Raw genomic sequence first — 23,833 nt, 5'->3', positions numbered from 1 at the left:
AATATCTGAACTTTTATGTTGCCAGGCAGCTAATTTCTTAAGTAATCTTACAGCAGTCATCCACATGAAAGAATAAATATATAAGCCATAATATCACTGACAGGTTAGTAACGGTGTTAATTAAAATATTATCTGTAACTTCTGGAAATGACCAACACCCCTCTCCCTCCAAAAACCGGCTATATTTCCTCCACAAGGAAAACAAGATTTTAAATATTTCAACAGAACATGTTAACACATCATTACTTTCCTTACAGCTTACTTATGTTTCCATATCAATGGAATGTATAGATAAGTTTAATGGATTTCATCTTCAGCATAAAATGTTTGTGGGAGGAATTGATGTATCTCATTTCTTATAGAGTCCTAGAGCAGGAAGTTCTCGAAGCTGTTGGACCATAGCGATTGAAGCATACCAGATCCCAATTCTAAGGCTAGCTATTTTGGATTCTTTAAAACATCAGACCTCATAAGGAGTCAGTCATAAAATCATACTCCAAGAAATGTTCAATAAATACCCTAAGCATGTTAGTGTCTTAGATTGTACTTAAAGTTCAATTGTGAGTATATATATATATATATAGGTGAATGCAAGTTCAAGTTCAAAGCACTAAGTATGAAAGTCCTGGTTTGGAGTTTCCTTATCCAAGAACATTTTATTCAGACAGCAGAAGATACAAAGAGGGAAATAACTCTTAAGTGACTGCACTACAGGAAGAAAAGATCTGGGTTACATGAGAGTGAGGAGGATACGAAAGCTTATTTTCACCTTCACAAAAAGTTAGGGGAAAAAAACCAATACAATGCCAATTTTCTGCACAATACCTTGCCTCCCATGGCAAGTCATCAGACCTACCTCTAACATACTTCAGTCTGAGAAATAATTCAGGTAATGGATACTTTATTATCAGGTACATCAGTGAAGACACAGAAGAGTCTCAGATCTGGAATCCACTGTTGTTGTTTTTTTTTAACTGGAAATAACTGATACCATAAAAATAGCAAAGGATAATTCAGGATAATTAAGAAAAGGAAGCGGTTCCCCTTTGGGACGCCCAGGTCACAAAAGGGAAATGGCTCCCCTTTAAAGGAATCATTTGCCACTAAATGAATCAGGATTCCTTGCAGAAATGATTGATTCCAGGTCTGGAGCAGGTAAGGTACAAAGTGAGTCCAAAATACCGTATAGTGCCAGAGTGTAAGGAAGTGCTCAAAGCCTGACTGGGTCATGTCAAAAGGACGTAAGAGTCAGTTTAATGGGGCTCCTACTGATCAAATTTACAACTGCAAATTTACTTATTTATTTACCTATTTATTTATTTATTTTAGTAATCTCTACACCCAATGATGTGGGGCTCAAACTCACAACCTCGAGATCAAGAGTCACTCATTCTTCTGACCAAGCCAGTCAGGTACCCCACTTTATACTTAATACTGAATAGTCAGTATTTTTTACAGTAATGAATTGTAATATATTAATTTTTTTTAAATACCAAATCTACAATGATCCTCAAAAACAAAAAAGAAAAAAAAAAGAGGAAAAGTAAAAGGTCTTCCTTTTAGAACATCACCAACTAGAAAATGTAGAAGTAACAAGAGAATCAACATTTTGCAACCATCAACGTAATAACCAATTTAGGCAAGAATCATGAGTGCATGTTAATACCACTGGGTAAAACATTAACAAACATGGGCACCTGGGTGGTTCAGTGGTTGTCCCCACGGTGAACCTGCTTCTCCCTCTGGCTGTGTCTCTGCCTCTCTCTCTCTCATGAATAAATAAAATCTTAAAAATATTGAGGAATAGAAAAGTCACACATTTTTAAAAGTATCATCCCACAGACTTTCTTAATTACAAAAGGAAAAAGGTACCTTTACAAAGAAGAAATATAGCTGACATCAACTTAACTAAGTGATCTTTGTATCACCACCAATGGGTCAAAGGGACATTATGTGCACAGACACACACATCTTGCCAAAAATGTTTAATCTGAATCTAATAATGACAAATCCAAATTGTACATTCTTCAATATAACTACCCTAACTACAAAAATATCAATGACATGAAAAACAAAAGAGGGGGAGAACCGCTCTGAATTAAAAGACTTAAAAAAAAAAAAAAAAAAAAGACTGTTAAATGCAACATATAATCCTTGAATAAGGGATCCCTGGGTGGCGCAGCGGTTTAGCGCCTGCCTTTGGCCCAGGGCGCGATCCTGGAGACCCGGGATCGAATCCCACATCGGGCTCCCGGTGCATGGAGCCTGCTTCTTCCTCTGCCTGTGTCTCTGCCTCTCTCTCTCTCTCTGTGTGACTATAATACATAAATAATAAATAAAATTAAAAAAAAAAATCCTTGAATAAATCCCGGACTGGAAGGAAAACTATAAAGCAGTATCTCAATTATTCACATAACTAAGGAATCCCTAACATACAATGAAACATAATGTATATAAGTGTAGGGAAGGAAGGGAGAGAGAAACATGGATAGACAAAAGGAGAGAGAGTAAGGGGGTAAATAGAGCGTGAGAGCACAAATGTGGTAAAATATCATAAAATGATAAAATGGTAAAATGTCATATTGGTATTCAGTGTATCACTCTTTCAACTTTCTCTAAGTTCAGAATTCTTCCAAATAAAAAAGTTGGGGTGCAAAAGAAACAGTATTAACCCAAGCTCTTAGCTGTCCAATATAAATTTTGCTATGTCTTGAAAAGCAATTCCAGGTGGTAGTTACAAGCCCAGACCTCACCTCTCTGCTATAGTCTGAATGAGTCCTCCCAAAATTCATGTTGAATCCTAATCCCAGAAAATGACAGTATTAGGAAGTAGGGCTTTGAGATTAATGCCTTATAAAAAAGGCTCCAGAGAGATTCCCTATCCCATTCTACCATGTGAGGCCATAGTGAGAAGCAGCAGGCTATGAACCAGGAAGAAGGCCCTCACCAAAATGGGATGGACTATCATGGTGCCTTGATCTCGGACTTCCTAGTCTGTAGAACTATGAAAAATAAATTTCTGTTGTTGGTAAGCCATTTAGTGCATGGTATTTTGTTACAGCAGTCTGAATAGACAAAAGACACTCTAAACTTCAACTGTAAAACAGGGATAGTACAGTACTACTCCATGGGGATTATTCTTCTCAGTATTAAAGGATCAATGTGTTACTACCATATTTACATAATATCACATTCTTTGTTCACTTAACCATATGTAAGTATGGATAAACGGGACCAATTTTTAGCCTTTCTGTGTCTTGGCAACTAGTTTACAGCCTACGGTAACTTTACTAAAATTCCGGGCATTGCCAAATATATCCATATAAAAGAGTTAAAATGCACTCCATCTAAGACCAATAAAAGTAAATCCACCATTAGCACAAATAACAGCTCGAACATACTCTGAAGCACCTGTCAAATGGTTCAAGCAACAGCTTCTTACAGTATACATTTGTTCCTTATTCAAAATACTAGTCACAGGGGACTCCCGGGTGGCTCAGCAGTTAAACGTCTGCCTTCGGCTCAGGGTGTGATCCCGGAGTCCCGGGATCGAGTCCCACATCAGGCTCCCTGCATGGGGCCTGCTTCTCCGTGTATGTTTCTGCCTCTCTCTGTGTGTCTCTCATGAATAAATAAAACCTTAAAAAAAAAAAAAAAAACTAGTCACAGGCTTGACTTAGTCCAAAAAATGTCAATCTTTACATTAAAATCCAAAGCCATCAGGCCAGAAGTGCCTCTTAAAATTCTATTTCCTGGGGCTCTCATCACTCCACAAGTTTGCCCTGGTGATCTCATACTGTATCCTTGATTGAACTCCCTTCAGATGCAAATCCTAAACACCCCTGCCTCTCTTTAGAGCCCCAGATTCATTTACAAAATTAGCTGATACACATTTCTAAAAGTGAACTTTCTTCCAACTCTAACTCCAAACCTGCTCCCCCCTTTTAGTGATATAATTGACATATAACATTAGTTATTATTTTTTATAAGTTATTAGTTCACTGGTGTAAAACATGACTTTCTCTCTCTCTCTCTCTATATATATATATATAGTGCAAAATGATCAGAGTAAGTCTGGTTAAATCCATCACCAGACATATTTACAATGTTTTTCTTCTGATAACTGTTAAGATCTACTGTTAATAACTTTCAAATATATAATACAGTATCATTAACTATAGCCACCAAGCTGTACATGAAATCCCCAAGACTTTTTTTTTTATATAACTGGAAGTTTATACCTTTTCTCCACTTTCACCCATTTTGCCCACTTCCACTCCTACAACCACCAAACTATTCTCTGTATCTATGAGGGTTTTTTGCTTTTTTTAGATTCCACATAATTAGTGAGATCATAGAGTATTTTGTCTTTCTGTGACTTATTTCACTTAGCATAATACCTTCAAGGTCCATCCACATTGTCACAAATAGCAGGATTTCCTTACTTACAGCTGCATAGTATTCCACTGTATATACATTTCACATTTTCTTTATCTGTTCATCTGCAGCCAGACACTTAGGTTGTTTCCATGTCCCATATCATGGCTATTGTTAAAAATGCTACAATGAACATGGGGATGCAGATCTCTTTTTCTTTAATTTTTATTTATGATAGTCACAGAGAGAGAGAGGCAGAGACACAGGCAGAGGGAGAAGCAGGCTCCATGCACTGGGAGCCCGACGTGGGATTTGATCCCGGGTCTCCAGGATCGCGCCCTGGGCCAAAGGCAGGCGCTAAACCGCTGCACCACCCAGGGATCCCTAGATCTCTCTTAAAGATAGTGGCTCTAGGGCAGCCGGGGTGGCTCAGCAGTTTAGCACTGAAAAAAAAAAAAAATAGTGGCTCTAATCAGAGCACCTGGTTGGCTGAGTTAGTTAAGGTATCCAACCTTTTTAATTTTTATTTATTTATTCATGAGACACACAAAGAGAGGCAGAGACAGAGGGAGAAGCAGGCTCCTTGCAGGGAGCCTGATGTGGGACTCGATCCCCGGAACAGGATCACACCCTGAGCCAAAGGCAGACACTCAACCTCTGAGCCATCTAGGCATCCCAGCATCCAGCTCTTGATTTTAGCTCAGGTCATGATCTCAAGGTCATGCGACTGAGCCCCACACCGGACTCTGCATTGGGCAGAGTCTGCTTGGGATTCTCTCTCCCTTTGCCCCTCAGAGCTCCCTTTTCTCCACATCCTCAACAACAGTTATTAGCTCATCTTTTTGATGATAGCCATTGAGGTGATATCTGTGATTTTGATTTGCATTCCCCTGATGATTACCAATGTTGGGCACCTTTCCATGTACCTGCTGGGCATCTGTATGTCTGCTTTAAAAAAATGCCTATTCAGTTCCTTTGCCCATTTTTTAATAAGAGTGTATCGTTTCTATTGAGTTGTATGAATTCTTCATTATTTGAGGATATTAACCTTTTATTGGAAATATGATTTCCAGTTTTTTTCTCCCATTCAGGTCATTTGTTCATTTCATTGACAATCTCCTTTGTTGTGCAAGAGCTTTTTATTTTTTTCATTTATTATTAATCTCTATGTCCAACATGGGGCTCAAACTCATGACCTCAAGATTGAGTCATGTGCTCTACTAACTGAGCCAGCCAGGCATCCCCCATGCAAAAACTTTTTTTAGTTTGATGTAGTTCTACTTGTTTATTCTTGCTTTTGTTACCTTTGTTTTTGGTGTCAAATCCAAAAAAAAATCATCACAAATACAGAAGTCAAGGAGCTTACTGCCAAGGTCTTCCTCCAAGAGCTTTATGGTTTCAGGTCTAGTTTTCAAGTCTTTATTCCATTTTTCAATTTTTATGTATGACATAAGATAGTTGTCCAGTCTACCCAAACTCCATTTATTGAAGAGATTTTCCTTTCCCCATTGTCTATTCTTGGCCTCTTTATCATGAATTAATTGATCATATATGCCTAGGTTTGCCTATCATCAAAAAGATGAGCTAATAACTGTTGTTGAGAATGTGGAGAAAAGGGAGCTCTGAGGGGCAAAGGGAGAGAGAATCCCAAGCAGACTCTGCCCAATGCAGAGTCCGGTGTGGGGCTCAAACCTGATGGAACTGTGTATTCTGTTCCATCAATCTATATATCTGTTTTTATGCATTACCATACCATTTTGATTACCACAAGCTTTGTAATATAGTTTGAAGTCAGTAAGTATGAGGCCTCCAGTTTTCTTCCTGTCTCAAGACTTGTCTATTCAGTCTTTTGTAGTTCCATACAAATTTTAGGATTGTTTGTTCTATCTCTGTGAAAAATGCCATTGGAATCTGGATAGGGATTATACTGAATCTATGGATTGCTTTGAGTAGCCTGGATATTTTAACAATATTAAGTCTTCTAATCCATGAACATAGAGTATCTTTCCACTTACTTATATCATCAGTTTGTTTCATCAATGTCTTAGAAGTTTTCAGTATACAGGTCCTTCACCTCCTTGGTTAAATTTATTCCTAGGTATTTTGTTCTTTTTTAAAAATTTTATTTATTTATTCATGAGAGACAGCGAGAGAGGCAGAGACAGAGACAGAGGCAGAGAGAGAAGCAGGCTTCATGCAGGGATGCTGTTTCTTTTTTTCTTTTTTTTTTTTAAGTCTAATAGCAATTTGACTTTATTTTTTTATTATTTATTTTTATTTTTATTTATTTATGATAGTCACAGAGAGAGAGAGAGAGTCAGACACATAGGCAGAGGGAGAAGCAGGCTCCATGCACCAGGAGCCTGATGTGGGATTCGATCCTGGCTCTCCAGGATCGCGCCCTGGGCCAAAGGCAGGCGCCAAACCGCTGCGCCACCCAGGGATCCCTGTTTCTTTCTTTTTCTTGTTCAACTGCTCGAATTAGGACTTCTAATACTATGTTGACTAAAAGTAGCAAAGAAGGGATACAGTTGGTTAAGCATCTGACTCCTGATTTCAGCTCAGGTCATGATCTTGCAGTCATGGGATCAAGCCCCATGCTAGATTCTGTGCTCAGAATAGACTTTGCTTCAGATTCAGTTCCTTCTCTGCTCTTCCCCCTGCTCGCTCACGCTCTCACTAAAATAAAATATTTTTAAAAATTAAATTAAATTAGGGATCCCTGGGTGGCGCAGCAGTTTAGCGCCTGCCTTTGGCCCAGGGCGCGATCCTGGAGACCTGGGATCGAATCCCACGTCGGGCTCCCGGTGCATGGAGCCTGCTTCTCCCTCTGCCTGTGTCTCTGCCTCTCTCTCTATCTCTCTGTGTGACTATCATAAATAAATAAATAAATAAAAATAAATAAATAAATTAATTAAATTAAATTAAAAAGTGGCAAAGAAAGCTTTCAGTTATTCACTGTTGAGTATAAGCTGTGGGACTGTAATATATGGCCTTCATTATGTTGAGGTGCATTCTTTCCATATCCACTTTATTGAGTTTTTATCATAAATGGATGCTGAACTTTGTCAAATGCTTTTTCTGCATTTATTAAGATGATTGTTTTTTAGCTATCATTCTGTTAAAGTGGCATATCACACTGATTTGCAGATGCTGAACCATCTTTGCATCCCTGGAATAAATCCCACTTGATGACAGTATATGATCCTTTTAATGTATTGTTGAATTCAGTTTACTATTTTATTGAGACTTTTGCATATGTGTTCATTGGGAATACTGGCCTGTATCTTTTCTTATAGTTCCCTTGTCTGGCTTTGGTATCAGAGTTCTGCCTCTGATTTTTTGGAACAGTTTGAGAAAGATTGTTATAAACTCTTCTTTAAATATTTCACAGAATTCACCAGTGAAGCCATCTGATCCTGGATTTTTATTTCTTGGGAGGTTTTTGATTACTGGTTCAGTCTCTTTACTAGTAATGGGTCTGTTCAGATTTTCTATTTATTCATGATTCAGTCTTGGTAGGTTGTATGTTTCTAGGAATTTATCCATTTCTTCTAGGTTGTCCAATTTGTTGGAATATAATTGTTTGTAGTATCTCTTAGGATCCTTCTTTTTGTGTGTGTGGTATCAGTTGTAACGTCTTCTCTTTCATTTCTGATTTTAAGTCTTCTCTCTTTTCTTCTTGGCAAGCCTAACTAAAGGTTTATCTATTTTGTTTACCTTTTCAAACAACCAGTTCTCTGTTTCATTGATCTTTTATATTATTTTTTTAGCCTCTATTTCTGTTCTGATTCTTATTTCCTTCCTTCCTCTAACCTTGGGCTTAATTCATTCTTCTTTTTCTAGTTTCTTGAGGTATAAAGTTGGGCTGTTTGACATCTCTCTTGTTTCTTAATGTAGACATTTATCACTATCAACTTCCCTCTTAAAATTGCTTTTGCTGAATCCCATAGGTATAGTATTTAGTATACTGTATTTCCATTTTCATTTGTCTCTGGGTATTTTTTTTTTTTAATTTCTCTTTGGATTTCTTCTCTGTCCCAATGGTTGTTCAATAGCATCTATTTATTTACATATTTGTAAGTTTCCCAGTTTTCTTCTTGTAATTGATTTCTAGTTTCCCACTGTGGTTGGGAAAGATTTTTTTTTTTAAGATTTTTATTTATTTATTCATGAGAGACAAAGAGAGAGAGAGGCAGAGACATAGGCAGAGGAAGAAGTAGACTCCTGGCAGAGAGCCTGATGCAGGACTCCATCCCAGGACCCCAGGATCACAACCTAAAGGTTCAACCACTGAGCCACCCAAGTGCCCATGGGAAAGGTTCTTAATATCAATCTCCTTAAATTTATGAAAACTGTGGCTTAACATATTATCTATCCTGAAGAATATTCTGTGAACACTTGAGAAGAATATTTCTTCTGTTGACTTTGGATGGAATGTCCTGTGTATATCTGTTAAGTCCATCTGGTCTAACATGTCCTTAAGGGAATGTTTCCTTATTGATTTTCTGTTTGGATGTTCTATCCCTTGATTAAAGTGGAGTAAGTAAAGTCCCCGATTTCTCCCTTTAAGTTTATTAATACTTGCCTTATATATATTTAGGTGCTCCCAAAACCTGACCCTCTCTTATTTCAATTAACAATACCACTCAGTCACCCAAGACAGAAACTGAAAGTCATTTACTCACAATTCCTTCCCTCTCCTCCCACATTTAACCAACTTCCAAATTCTAGCACCATCTCCTTGATCCATCTGAGCTTTTCAGTTCCTACCCCCTCTTCTCTGTTTCCTTTCTGGGCAAAGAATTTATATTTAGTTAATGAGACAAGACCTCTAGAGCTTTTTTGCCTCCCACAGAGCAAAAGACTATGTTCCTAATGGTAACTTCTCTATCAGCCTCTATCCCTGAATAACTAAAAGCCTCTGACCTACCCTTGATGGACATGTAATGCAAATGAGAAATACACTGTTGTTTCAAGCTATGGGGGGGGGGGGGGGGGAGGCAGTTTTCTTACCCAGCATACCCTGGTCTATCTGGATTTCAACATCTTCTGCACAGACTACTACACCAGCTTCCTAACCAGGGTCTCCCCCTCTACTCTACATCCCCTGTAAACATTTCCCTAAATTGCTACCAGAGTCACTTTTGTAAAACAAACATTACATTTCTATGATTAAAATCTTCTAGGACACCTGGGTGGCTCAGTGAGTTGAGCATCTGACTCTTGGCTTCAGCTCAAGTCATGATCTAATGGCCCCATGTCAGGCTCTGTGCTCAGTGGGGAGTCTGTTTGAAGATTCTCTCCTTCTGCCCCTCCCCCAGCTCACATGTTCTCCCTATCTATATCTCTCTCAAGTGAATAAATAAATCCTTAAAAAAAAAATCGTTAGAGGTTTCTCTTTGCCTCAAAATATTCCAAATTTCTTAATGTAGCTCTTAAAGTCTACCAAAATCAGGCTCTCTATACATCCTCCTCCAGCTATTTAAAATAGTGCTGTATCTCCATACATACCATATTCTTTAATATTCCAAGCTCTATCCTCAGGCTATTCTAACTACTTGAAATGCCTTCCCATCCTCACACCACCTCCCCTTTGCTTGCCTAATCATACAAGACCCCTAGTCAGCTATCCTTCCCATTCTCTCAACAGCTCTTCAAATTTGGCTCTCTCCTCAAGGCCCCTATTTTTTACCTAAGATCTCTATTTTAACAACCCTCTTTAACACATCAGGTCCCTAACACAAAAGCATAAATCTCCTGTATCACAAGGAATACTAAGGCCCTATGGCCTTCAAATTCCTTCATTCAGATACCAAAAATTTGTCCCCATCCTTTTCTTGACCTTTTTCTATCTTAACAAAGGAGGTAACAATTCTACCTTTGTTCCGCATTTCATCTTCTCTACAGGCTCCATTATCACCACTCTCTATCATCTTGCTCATTCCCCAAACATATAAATATGCTCAAGTCTCTTATTTTAAAAAACTCTTCCTTGAGGGATGCCTGGGTGGCTCAGCCACTGAGCATCTGCCTTTGGCTCTACTGCTGAGCCACTCAGAAGTCCCTGAATAAATAATTAAAAACAAACAAACAAACAAACAAACCAAAAAAAAAAAAAACTCTTCCTTGAACCCCACAATCCCTCACTGCTATCCTCTCTCCAACTCTTTATAATCATCTTGAAAAACAGGGCTTATTTGCCTTTATTTTCCCATCTCCTTCCCCAATCCAATGCAATTTGGCCTCTGCTCTCATTACTCCAGTGACCTTTCACTGACGCCACCAATGACCTGAGTGCCAAATCCAGTAGATTCTTTTCTGTCCTTACCATCTTTCTATCCTACTTGACATGATTCCCTCCCTCCACCTCCAAACTGTTTTCTAGGTCCTATCACACATATTTTATTGGTTTTCCATTTACCTTCCTGACCTCCTCAATTTTCTTCCAAGACTCCACTGCCACTCGTCACACCTTTAACTGTCAGTGTTCTCCAAGGCTCTCTCCTCAGCCTTCAACTTTTCAGTTTCAAAATGATCTTTAAATGACCCAACTCATCACTTCAACTACAGCATATATACTGTTGACTCACAGATGTCTCTCCCAACTCCAAATTCTCTCTCCAACTCCAACCTCAAATTTAATCAGTCCAAAACCAAACACCTCACCTTTATTTCCAAACACACAATTTCCGTATTCCCTAACTCATAAATGTCACCATCCACCCTGGTATGGAACACAGAAAACTAGAGCCATCCAAGAGTTCATCCCTCTCATCACTATTCATTCTCTTTCATGCATGTGCACATACATACATGCACACACACCTCCAAGTCTAACTGATTCTGCTCCCTAAACATCTCTTGAATCTGTTCATCCCTGTGCACTTGCAGTACCACTTCAGAGTCTATGTCTTATCTGGATTATTTTGACTGGCCTTAAACTGGACTTCCTCATCCCAGTCTACTTTCCAATCCAGTTCCCAAATTGTCACAAGTGACCTTTTAAAAAAATAAGTCCTTCAAGGGATCCCTGGGTGGCGCAGCGGTTTAGCGCCTGCCTTTGACCCAGGGCGCCATCCTGGAGGCCTGGGATCGAGTCCCACATCGGGCCCCCAGTGCATGGAGCCTGCTTCTCCCTCTGCCTGTGTCTCTGCCTCTCTCTCTCTCTGTGACTATCATAAATAAATTAAAAAATTAAAAAAAAAAAAAAAGTCCTTCAAGGGGTGCCTGGGTAGCTCAGTTAGTTAAGCATCTGCCTTCAGCTCAGTTCATGATCCCAAAGCCCTGGGACCAAGACCACATCCGGCTCCCTGCTCAGTGGGGTGCCTGCTTCTCCCTCTGCCGCCCCCCCCCCTCATTTTTTTCTCTTAAATAAAATCTTTTTTAAAATAATTTAAAAATAGGGACACTGGGTAGCTCAGCAGTTGGGAGTCTGCCTTCGGCTCAGGTCATGATCCCAGAGTCCCAGGGTCAAGTCTCACATCGAGCTCTTTGCAGGGAGCCTGCATCTCCCTCTGCCTCTGTCTCTCTCTATCTCTCATGAATAAATAAAGTCTTTTAAAAAAAATATTGGGCAGCACCGGTGGCGCAGCGGTTTAGTGCCACCTGCAGTCCGGGGTGTGATCCTGGCAACCTGGGATCGAGTCCCATGTCGGGCTCCCTTCATGGAGCTTGCTTCTCCCTCTGCCTGTGTCTCTCTGTCTCTGTCTCTCTCTCTCTGAATGGATAAATAAATCTTAAAAAAATAAACATTTTTTAAAAATAAAAAATTATTAAAAATAATAATTTAAAAATAAATAAATAACCTGGCTTTTTTACTGTATAGGGGGCTGGGCCCCTAACCCCTATGTTGTTCAAGGGTTAACTAAATTTTTCTGTAATCTATAATAAAACAGGATAGGAACAATGTCACTTTTTTTTTTTAGTTTTTTTTTTTTTTTTTTTTGTATATAACACAATATCTAACAAATAGGCACTTGGGATCCCTGGGTGGCGCAGCGGTTTGGCGCCTGCCTTTGGCCCAGGGCGCGATCCTGGAGACCCGGGATCGAATCCCACGTCGAGCTCCCGGTGCATGGAGCCTGCTTCTCCCTCTGCCTATGTCTCTGCCTCTCTCTCTCTGTGTCTTTCATGAATGAATGAATAAATAAAATCTTTAAAAAAAAAAAAAAAACAAATAGGCACTTAATAACATCTGAATGAGTAAGTTAGTCTCTTCATAAATTTTCTTGATGTTAGGTATTACTTTGGAAGCAGTTCTAGAAACCTCACTTGAAGATCCCCCTTTCTATTATAAACACACTGAAAGACCAGAACCTAAAAGATCTAATAGAGAACCACTGTAAGAAGAAAACATATAGATGACACTTATTTTAAACACAGACTAATAATAAACACAGTTTCTCTGATTTCTGAGTTAATACTATATAACAGCTAAATAACAGCAGCTAAATAACAGGATTAAATCTGTGTTAAGTGAAAAAAGCTGGGCTGGTAAAACGAAACAGTAGCAAGTGAGTTCCTAGAATTCTATTTTTTTTCCCCCTCCTCTCCCCATCCCCGCCCTACCTCCTTGTAATTATTCTTCATTAAAAAACTATCATCTTTTCAGGGGCCTCATTTGGCAGAATGCCCTTATTGTGGACATTGAGCAAAACACAGGTCAACAATAAAGGACAAGATGAAACAGAGAAAACAGAATCTTGTGGCCTAGAACACATTATAGATCTGAATACATTCTGAGTCCAGCCAGTCCACTAAATTGAAAAGACAACTACCATTTCCCAACCAAGAGACAGAAAAGCAGTTGTAAAAGCAATGTTAATTCCAAAGAGAAAAAAAGGAAGAAAACAGAGCACACAGAACTAAAGCACCATTTTCTCACAGCCAACATTAATTTCAATGCTGTTGTGTTATTTAACAGCACTGGAGAACATTATTTAGAGACTAGTAATTTGATCACATTTAATACAGACGGTCCTATGAGGTAGGCTACATTCTCTCTGACTGTGGCCACCAAGCTGGTATAAATACAACTCAGCTACATGGAAAGTGTGCTCATCATTAATATCTGGAGCTATCTCTTTGTCCCTCTTCTGTATTATTACCTAAGTACAGGTGAAGTAAAATATTAAGCTAGCTTAAGAATCTATTAAATGCAACTTCGGTCTCAAGTATCCACATTTTAAATCCATAAATGTATCAAAAAGTATTACTGTAGGGGATCCCTGGGTGGCGCAGCGGTTTGGCGCCCGCCTTTGGCCCAGGGCGCGATCCTGGAGACCCGGGATCGAATCCCAGGTCGGGCTCCCGGTGCATGGAGCCTGCTTCTCCCTCTGCCTGTGTCTCTGCCTCTCTCTCTCTCTCTGTATGACTATCAAAAATAAATAATTTAAAAAAAAAAAAAAAAGAAAGAATGTATTAAAAAAAAAAAAGTATTACTGTACCTATCCCTAAGAGATACCTCCAAAAGTAAGTCTTCCTCTACCCTAAGAGAAAGCAGACCATCAACTCCATTCTATATATGAAGATACTGATTCAGTGGAATTAATGAGATTAAACTCAGAAAAGCATCAGAGAACTTCAAACAGGGTTAAAAATTCCAAATCCTGGAGACCTGGGATCGAGTCCCACATCGGGCTCCCAGTGCATGGGAGCAGTTTTAAGCAGTGGCTCTGATTTTACTTCTCATAAAGCCTAGACAGAAACCAAACAGATTTGTATTCTTTTGATAGTCCTATCTTGCTAGTCAACTAGGTAATTTTTCAGCCATCACATTCATTCAAAAAGAAAGAAAAAGTATTTCTGCATTACCATAAAGGGAAAATACAGCAAGTATAAAACCGTACTTTGACTTCATAATCAAAAATACTGACAGGATGGAGAGTAAAACACAAAGAATAAAATTTTAAACCAAGCAACTCTGAAGGGAAAATAAGAAGACTGGAAAGGGGCATAAAGTTGAAGATACTATAATAATGGGAAAGGTAAAAACTTTGATGGTACAAGCAAGAACGGCAAAAGCTTAGTTCAGGGTTTTAGTTACTGGCCTTAGTATAGCTCTGGACCAAATCAAGACTCAATGATCTCTCTTCAGGGTGGCATTAGCTAGAAGAGGAAAAACAACTGGCAAAATCACAATCTAGAACATATACCTCAAATCATCTAGTTTCTTTCTTTCCTTCTCTTCCTTACAGTTAGTAGAGGAATAAAACAAAAATCACATGTTCTAGAGAGCTCTTTTGGCACAGAAGAGATCACGATCCTAGCAAATATAACTTCAGTGTGAGCAGAAACTCAGAATGGAATATAAAGAGAGAAATATGGTAAAGACAAAGGGGAACCTAGCTTTGTGGAAACTGGTTCAAAAGAGGCAGACAAAATGAGGTTTAGGATGCCTTGAAAGGGTTCCAGGACATGATACCCAAACCAGTGAAGGTTTCTGTTTTTGTTGTTTGGAAGAGAAGCATTCAGGGAAAACAATGGTTTATCCAAGGTAGCAAGCTCAGAGAACAGGAAGGGTGAAAGAACAAGTAATTCATCTGTAGCTGATGCGTAAGCCTGAAAGCAAAGACAGCAAAATATAAGGCAGACGAGGTTAAAACACCCAGGTTAAAACAAAACAAAACACAACCTTTGTACTTGGAGCAAAAAAAAAGATATTAAAAGGTTATAAGCAGCAGAAAATAATAGATTTTAGTCTTCTTATGGCTGAAGGGTACAGAATTAAATAAAAGATTAGTAGAAGGAGCAAGATTAGAACAGGAAAGCCAGTTAAAGCCCATCACAGTTATCCAGATGAGAGAGGATGGCCTCCGGAACTAAGAAAGTAGCAATGCTGATGGAAAGAAATAGAAAGATTCAAGACAGACTGAGGGGTTAAGAGTCTACATAACTTATAATTATTGAGTGTTAAAAAGTAAGGAGTCAAATATAACATTGAGGTTTCTTGGCTTGTGCACCTAGGTGGTATCATTAACAGGAAAAAAGAACTCAGAAGAAAAAAATTTCCACGGGAAGATTATGTTTGCTTTAATCATGCTGAATCTGGGATGCTAGATGGCAATGAAATGGAGATGTTGAAGAAACCACTGAAGAAATGAGCCTAGAGCTCAGGCGAGAGATCTGAACTGGAGACAGACACTTAGCATCTATAGATGCTAAGTGAAGTCACTGGGGTATATGAGCCTGACTAATGTCATCCAAGACAACTGACCAGAAACATCAGAAATACTTGGAAGGTTTGTTAAAGTACAAACTCCTAGGCTCCATCCCAAACCTACTAAACCAAAGTCTCTGGAGAGAAGATCTAAGAATCCACATTTCATTCATTCATTCATTCATTCATTCAACAAATGTGTACTGAGTGACTACGGTAGCCCTTAGGAACATAGTAGTTGTAAAATAAATAAGGTCCTTGTTCTCATAGAGTTTAAGTTCTAGGTGTGAACCAGACTACAGACAAGAAAACAAGATAAGATAGTGGTTAAGTGCTGTGGAGATAATGAAACAGAAGACTGAGATAAAGCACAAAGAGGAGGTTAATTATTTTGGATAGGTGGTCAGGGAAGGCACACAAAGGAAGCCTTTGAGCTGACCTGAAAAATAAGATGTAAAGCAAGGGAAGATCTGGGAGAATGACATTTCAGGCAGAAGGAAGCTTAAGCACGAAGGCCTGGGGCAGAAAAAGACACGATGGCTACAGCATGCTAAGAACAGGAAAATGTAATACAAGTTAGGTCAGAGAGGCTGGCAGGGCCCAGATCAAGACAGCTTTTTTTTTTCTTTTTTAAGATTTTATTTATTTATTCATGAGAGACACAGAGAGAGAGAGAGAGAGGCAGAGACACAGGCAGAGGGAGAAACAGGCTCCCTGCAGGGAGCCTGATGTGGGACTCGATTCCCAGGATCACACCCTGGGCTGAAGGCGGGGCGATAAACCGCTGAGCCACCCGGCAGCCCTCAAGACAGCTTTTGTAAGTCACATTATTAACAAATTCTCCAAGAGATGCTTACGCAATTAAGGTCTAAGAACTAGAAGTAGAGAAGCAGAATTCAACAGAAAACTTAAGGAAAACACACACTAGGAGATGAGAGGGAGAGAGAAAGCCAGGAATCCAAGTGGAAAAGAAATTAGTGTCAATGAAACATCCCAAGAGGTCGACAGTGACAAATACTGCAGAAAAACTGAAGAAAAGGATGAATAGAGGTCCGTGAGACTTACCAAGGTCTATCATGTTCTTCCCATTGATTCTGATGGCTCTCCCGGCACAGTGGAGAACCTGCTTCTCCCTCTCCTCACCCCAGTTTAAGATTTTTTATTCATGAGAGACACAGAGAAAGGCAGACATAGGCAGAGAGAGAAGCAGGCTCCCTCTGGGAAGCCCAATGCAGGACTTGATCCCAGGATCCTGGGATCACATGAGCCAAAGGCAGACGCTCAACCACTGCGCCACCCAGGTGCCACCCACCCCAGCTCTTGTGGATGCTCTCACGAGCATACTCTCTCTCTCAAATAAATAAATAAAATCTTTTAAAAAGTAATTTTAAGGGGATCCCTGGGTGGCTCAGTGGTTTGGCGCCTGCCTTCGGCCCAGGGCATGATCCTGGAGTCCCAGGATCAAGTGCCGCGTTGGGCTCCCTGCATGGAGCCTGCTTCTCCCTCTGTCTGTGTCTCTGCCTCTCTCTCTGTGTGTGTCTCTCATGAATAAATAAATAAAATCTTTAAAAATAATAATAATAATTTTAAAAAGACTGAGAGCTAGGGCAGCCCAGGTGGCTCAGCGGCTTAGTGCCGCCTTCAGCCCAGGGCCTAATCTCGGAGACCTGGGATCGAGTCCTGCGGCAGGCTCCCTGCATGGAGCCTGCTTCTGCCTGTGTCTCTGCCTCTCTCTCTCTCTCTCTCTGTGTGTCTCTCATGAATAAATAAATAAAATCTTTAAATTAAAAAAAACAAAAACTGAGAGCTAAATTATCTCCAAAAGATCTAGACAGAAGTTGACCAAAACTTGACCAGCTTTTTTTTTTTGACCAGCTTTTTTTTCTCCTACTACAGACTCACAATTAACAAACACCAACTAGAAATAAACTGAGTTCTTTTAAAACCTGCTAATGCTTCACTTACTTTTACACTTCTAGCTCTACAGGATAAGGACTTAAGCTGATTTCTTTCTGAACCTCTGGGTAATTGTATACCAAATTATATAGCTTTCACTTACTTGCAAAGATTTTGAGATATTCAATGGGGGGGGGGGGCTGTAAAACATACTATTAACACCTACAGGAAAATGGAAGAATCACAACACTGGTCTCAAGAAGAGACCTTACAGGAACACTTAACAAGTTTCATTTTTCTCCCCAAGAAAATACCCCAAAAATGACTGCAAATAGTTTCCCAGGAAAAATCAAAGTCTTTGACAATTTAGAAAAGTCAGAGTGTGACAAATAAGCAAGCAATTAAAAGGAATGAAAGACTTTTGATGCTTTTGTGGTTAACAAACTGAGGAATAGAATAAAATGAGCTCTTTAAAAACACCAGAAGTGCTTTGACTATTGGGAGACATGACTAACTTTTGCACCTTTTCCCTCATCTCTAGCTTTTGTACCTTTTCCCTCATCTCTAGCTGGAGTTCCCAATTTGATAAGTTCTTTTTCTTATTTTTTTTAAAGATTTTATTTATTCATGAGAGAGACACAGAAAGACACATAGGCAGAGGGAGAAGTGGGCTCCCTGCAGGAAACCCGATGTGGGACTTGATCCCAGGACCCCAGTCCAGGATCATGATCTGAACCAAAGGCAGCCGCTCAACCACTAAGCCATCCAAGTTCTTTTTTTTTTTTTTTACAAGTTCTTTTTTTTTTTTTTTTTTTTTTTAAAGCACAGGAAAACACTCTAGGAAACTTAGTGTCAAAATGAGAAAGCTGGGATCCCTGGGTGGCGCAGCGGTTTGGCGCCTGCCTTTGGCCCAGGGCGCGATCCTGGAGATCCGGGATCGAATCCCACGTCAGGCTCCCGGTGCATGGAGCCTGCTTCTCCCTCTGCCTGTGTCTCTGCCTCTCTCTCTCACTGTGTTCCTATCATAAATAAATAAAAAAAATTTAAAAAAAAAAAAAATGAGAAAGCTGTAAGAGCTTTCCCAGTATGGGCTCAAACAACTGAACAACTCACAAGAGACCCTGCAGAAAAGCAGAAAGAACACCTGAATTTAGGAAGCATCCCAGGATCTTGCCTATCATACCTCCCAAGTGGAAATGACGAAACCACCAGAGACTATTTTAATTAAGAGCTTTCAACATCGGGATCCCTGGGTGGCGCAGCGGTTTGGCGCCTGCCTTTGGCCCGGGGCGCGATCCTGGAGACCCGGGATCGAATCCCACATCGGGCTCCCGGTGCATGGAGCCTGCTTCTCCCTCTGCCTGTGTCTCTGCCTCTCTCTCTCTCTCTCTGTGACTATAATAAATAAATAAAAATTAAAAAAAAAAACAAAACAAAACAAAAAAAAAAAAAAACAAAAGAGCTTTCAACATCAATTTTTGATTAAGTGTGAGAAAACAGATACGTGCTAAGGAAATCTAAGGGAATTCAAAAAGGAGTTAAAACAGATCAAAGTTAAAAAATCTTTCCATCTCTATTTTCAGAAATAAACCCAAAGTTAGGAAGGAATGGAGAGAGTAACTTCATTGGAAAGATGGAACGTGTGCTACACTGCTAAATTAGCAACCATGGTAAGGCAAAAGTTAACCAACCACTGAAAGGTATTAAGTGAAATGTTAAAGGTATGAAGTAGAAATGTTTTCTACACAGAGAGTAAGAAGGATACAGCTGGAGGAAAATACTGAGGCCACTGTGTATGAAGAAGGTCTCTAAAATTAGACCCACCAACTGTATTCGTGCATACACATTCAAGCCATGAGTCCAGTTATTTTTCCTACTTGTAAACTGGCAGCACATTCCACACAAGGACACTCAGAGTCCCTTATCCAGTCTTACAAGGAGGCATAGAAAAACCTTAAAAAAACAAAACAAAACAAAAAACCATACACACAGTTTCACAAAATTCTCTCCTCTGCACCTCCTGGGACCATGCAACCAAATTGCAACGCTTTTTATCCCTTCCTCAAAATATGCTTTTTCCTGAAAGCTTTCCTTGAGTTCCCAAAGAGATCTGGCACAGGAATAAGCACTGCATCATTCAAAACCATTACCTAAACTACAATATTGTCAGAACTCAGTGTTATCTCCCAGAGGTGAGACTGTGACATAGAGATGTTTAAGAATCTCTGTAGCATGAGAAAGACTTCCTAGAAACGTTGTGAAAGGATTTAAAAAAGGGGACAACAGAAGCATAATAGAAGTATTTATTAATCTGCCCATATTATGTCAGAAATTATTCACATAAGAACTACTAATATATTTCTGATGCTGCTACTTCTTTACACTAATATCAGAACCACATCCAGTCCAACAGATATAAGACCCTCAACTTTTCCACCCTCCCACAAACCATTCTCAAAATAGGCCTGGCAGCTTCCACTGTCCTGGCAAAGGTTTAAGCAAAAACTTTAGGCTTTGCCACCAGCATTCTCACAAAGTGTTAAAACCCCCATCTCACCCCCCTTTGCCTTCCTAAGCTGGAGAACAGTGGCCAGGACTACCACAAAGAGAAATCTCATGTAGGCCATTCTAGCCAGACAGTCAACGAAGGTAACAAATGTGCCAATCAAGAAATGAGAAAGGAAAAAAATAAATAAGGGATAAGCCACAGAATTCAGGAGGCCTGCTCCTTTTCTCCTCAGACTTCATAGAGAATTTAGTTGCTAAAAATGCCCCCCACCAAATGGATTTGTGAAAAAAAGGATCAGATGCTCCCCAGAACGAACCACTCCATCACTGTTAGAAAAAGCTATTCTTGGGCAGCCCAGGTGGCTCAGCAGTTTAGCGCCGCCTTCAGCCCAGGGCATAATCCTAGAGTCCCCAGACCCCACATCGGGCTCCCTGCATGGAGCCTGCTTCTCCCTCTGCCTGTGTCTCTGCCTCTCTCTCTCTCTGTGTGTGTGTGTCTCTTGTGAATAAATAAATAATATCTTAAAAAGAAAAAAGAAAAAAGCTATTAAGTTTTTTAGCTCAACTTGCTCCACATGAATGGGGGGGAAATATAACCCATACAGCCCACACTGTAAATATCAACCACCATCTTTGGTCTACTGAAAAATTCAAAGGGGAACCAGCCTGATTCAGTGCTCTGGGGCCAAAGAGGTAAGGATGGTGAGAGTTGTCTCATCAGAGTGAACAAACAACACTTGACGGGATGAGCACTGGGTGTTATTCTGTATGTTGGTAAATTGAACACCAATAAAAAATTAATTTATTAAAAAAAAAAAAAGAGTGAACAAACATCAAGGGAAGAGACTGAAGCGAGAGGTAAAAATTCTAGTCACATAAGATCTTAAAACAATCTTCCTCTAGGACCACCAACACCAAAGATCCCCTATACTCCATCCTCTCTGCCTTCGAAGTGCTTTCATTCAAAGACCTAAAAGCACAAGACTTCTGTCAAAAAGAGAAATGTGGTGGGCAGCCCAGGTGGCTCAGCGGTTTAGCGCCGCTTTCAGCCCAGGGCGTGATCCTGGAGACCCCGGATCGAGTCCTGGTCAGGTTCCCTGCATGGAGCCCGCTTCTCCCTCTGCCTGTGTCTCTGCCTCTCTCTCTCTCTCTCTCTCTCTCTCATGAATGAATAAATAAAATTTAAAAAGAAATGTGGCAAGAAATGACAGAAAAATAATCTCAAATTTTTCCAATGAGTACCTCACAAAATCCTAGTGAAAATTCATTCCACCTCTCCAAGAACAACCAACCATGATCAAAAAATCACAAGGAAAGGAGAAAACCATTGAGCACCCAACGCACATTCCACTCCTCCAAGAACAACCAACCATGATCAAAAAAATCATGACAAGGAAAAGAGAAAACTATTGAGCACCCAGTGCACATCGTCAAGTTCTATTCTAAGGGCTGAGAACATCAATTAACAAAACAAGACTATTCACTCCCATTAAACTCACTTTCTAGTGGGGGACACCACACCCAAGTGCGCTATCCCTTGCTAAGGGGTAGAGAGAAAAATAAAGCAGAGAAGTAGGATAGGGAATTATGTAAAATGGGGGGTGGGGGGTGCAATTGAGATGACCAAGGAAATGTCACTGTTTGAGTGCCATTTAAATAAAGAACTGAAAGAGATGAGGGGACAAAGCTATGCAGCTTTATAGTGAAAAAGTGATCCAGGAAGATCTGGGGAGTAAGCACATAGCCCCTGAGGCAGAAGTGAGCCCAGGTTACTCAAGGTAGGGCCAGGAGACCAGAGGAGTATCTTGGGAAGGAAAGGGTGTTACAGATCTAGGGCTTTAAAGGCAATTGTAAAGTCTGTGGTTTTTATTCTGAAAAAGCAAGGCAACTATTCCCCTTCAGACTCTTTTCCTTTAAAAAAATATCAGGCACCTTATTTTTACATACGCAAATTTTTAAAATTGTTTTAAATTGTGGAGGTCTTGGGACGCCTGGGTGACTCAGTGGTTTGGCACCTGCCTTGGGCCCAGGGTGTGACCCTTGGAGTCCCGGGATCAATTCCCACATTGGGCTCCCTGCGTGGAGCCTGCTTCTCCCTCTGCCTGTCTCTCATGAATAAATAAATAAAATCTTTAGATAGATAGATAGATAGATAGATAGATAAATAGATAGATAGATAGAGGAGGTCTACAATAGATCTTACTGTGGACACAAAGACAGCTAGAACTGCAACTCTCAAATTAAATTTAACTTTCGCTGACAGTTCATCAGATATTCCAGACTCTCTGTCCCCTCAACCTTATGGAGAACAGCAATGGGGGAAGAAACATATAACTAAAAAGTTAACTGAATTAATCTAACCTACCACTCTGCACCCCTATTTAAATCATTTTTGTCTTGGGGCGCCTGGATGGCTCAGTCTGTCAAGCCTCTGCCTTCAGCTCAGGTCATGATCCCAGTGTCCTAGGATCAAACCCTGCATTGGGCTCCCTGCTCAAAGCGGAGCCTACTTCTCCCTCTCCTGCTCTCCCTGCTCATTCTCTCACTCTCTCTCTCCCAAATAAAATTTTTAAAAATAAAATAAATCATTTTTGTCTAAAGGCTTCACAAAGGGAAAAAAAGAAAACACGGAGAAAGGGGGAAAAATGCCTGAGAAAGAGGAGCCACTAACAACTAACTCAAGTGCCAATCTATCTAAAAATACAATAAAATGCTAGGAATGTGTGATATTCCTGAAGTAAAACCTGTCACCTCCTTCTTCCCAAGTCTCCATGTTGCCCACCAAAATCAGACAGAACTCAGGCTCTATTTCCGTTAAATCTATCTGAAAAAAAATGTACACAAGAATATTCATCCAACTGGGATCTGAATTTAAACTTTCCCACACCAACAAAAACACTGACTCTGAGAGGTATCTGCACCCCCGTGTTCATGGCAGCATTATTAACACTGGCAAAAACAGGGAAACAACCTAAATGTCCATGGATGGATGGATGGATGAAGTTGTGGGGGGGGGGGGTGTGTAATGAAATATTAGTCAGCCATAAAAAAAAGAGGAAATTATACCATTTGAGACAACATGGATAGACCTCAAAGGCATGTGAATCAGAGAAAGACAGTGTAGATCTCACTTCTATGTGGAATCTAAAAAAACCAACCAAGCTGCAGAAGGAGATCCGACTTGTGGTTAAGAGAGGCAGAGCGTAAGGTAAAGGGGCATTGCAGGAAGGGGGTCAAGAGGCACGAATTTTCTGTTATAAAATAAGGAGTAGGGAACGTGACCTATAACGTGACTATGGTGGCCACTGCTATGAGATTTTTAGGAAAGTTGTTAGTAAATCCTAAGAATTCTCATCACAAGGGGAAAATTTATTTTCTTTTTCCTTCTTTCTTTTGATTGTATCCATACAAGAGGACGGAGGCTAGCTGAGCCTATTTTGATAATCATTTCACAATATGTGTAAATCCAGCCATCAAGCTGCGTGCCTTAAATACACACGGTAATACATGTCAATGACTTCTCAATAAACCTGGAAAACACGTCTCCTCATTATCCCAGAACAATCCATTGAGTGGATAGTTATTCTGCGGAGTTACCAAGAGTTTTAAGAGGCTCAAGAGTGAGTGAGGAGCCTGATGCAGGCCCGACTTTTAGGCTCCGGAAACCTCGTCCTGGACGCTCCGGCTCGGATCCGCGTCCTCCAGTAACTCAGGCATCCGCCGAGCATCGGGAGGCTCCAGCCCCCCTCCCCGACACACACACACACACACACACACACACACACACACCTTTCCAAGGCTCAAAGGAACACGGAGACCCAAGAAACACTTGGAGCGGGCCTGCCCCACGCCGCAGGGCGCAACAGTTCCCGGCCGGGCAGGGGCCACAGG

At 40.2% G+C, this 23,833-nt stretch overlaps 1 protein-coding gene across 21 annotated transcripts in view; it reads right to left on the bottom strand.

Moving 5' to 3' along the window:
• R3HDM2 (R3H domain containing 2) overlaps positions 1–23,833 on the bottom strand; it is a 161,730-nt gene that overhangs the window by 137,570 nt on the left and 327 nt on the right. The window lies entirely within an intron of this gene.

Source organism: Vulpes lagopus, chromosome 5 (assembly GCF_018345385.1).
Source record: "Vulpes lagopus strain Blue_001 chromosome 5, ASM1834538v1, whole genome shotgun sequence".
In the NCBI taxonomy this organism is placed as follows: Eukaryota; Metazoa; Chordata; class Mammalia; order Carnivora; family Canidae; genus Vulpes; species Vulpes lagopus.
Note: the sequence above shows the minus strand (reverse complement) of the source record. Positions and strands in the feature narration are given on the sequence as shown.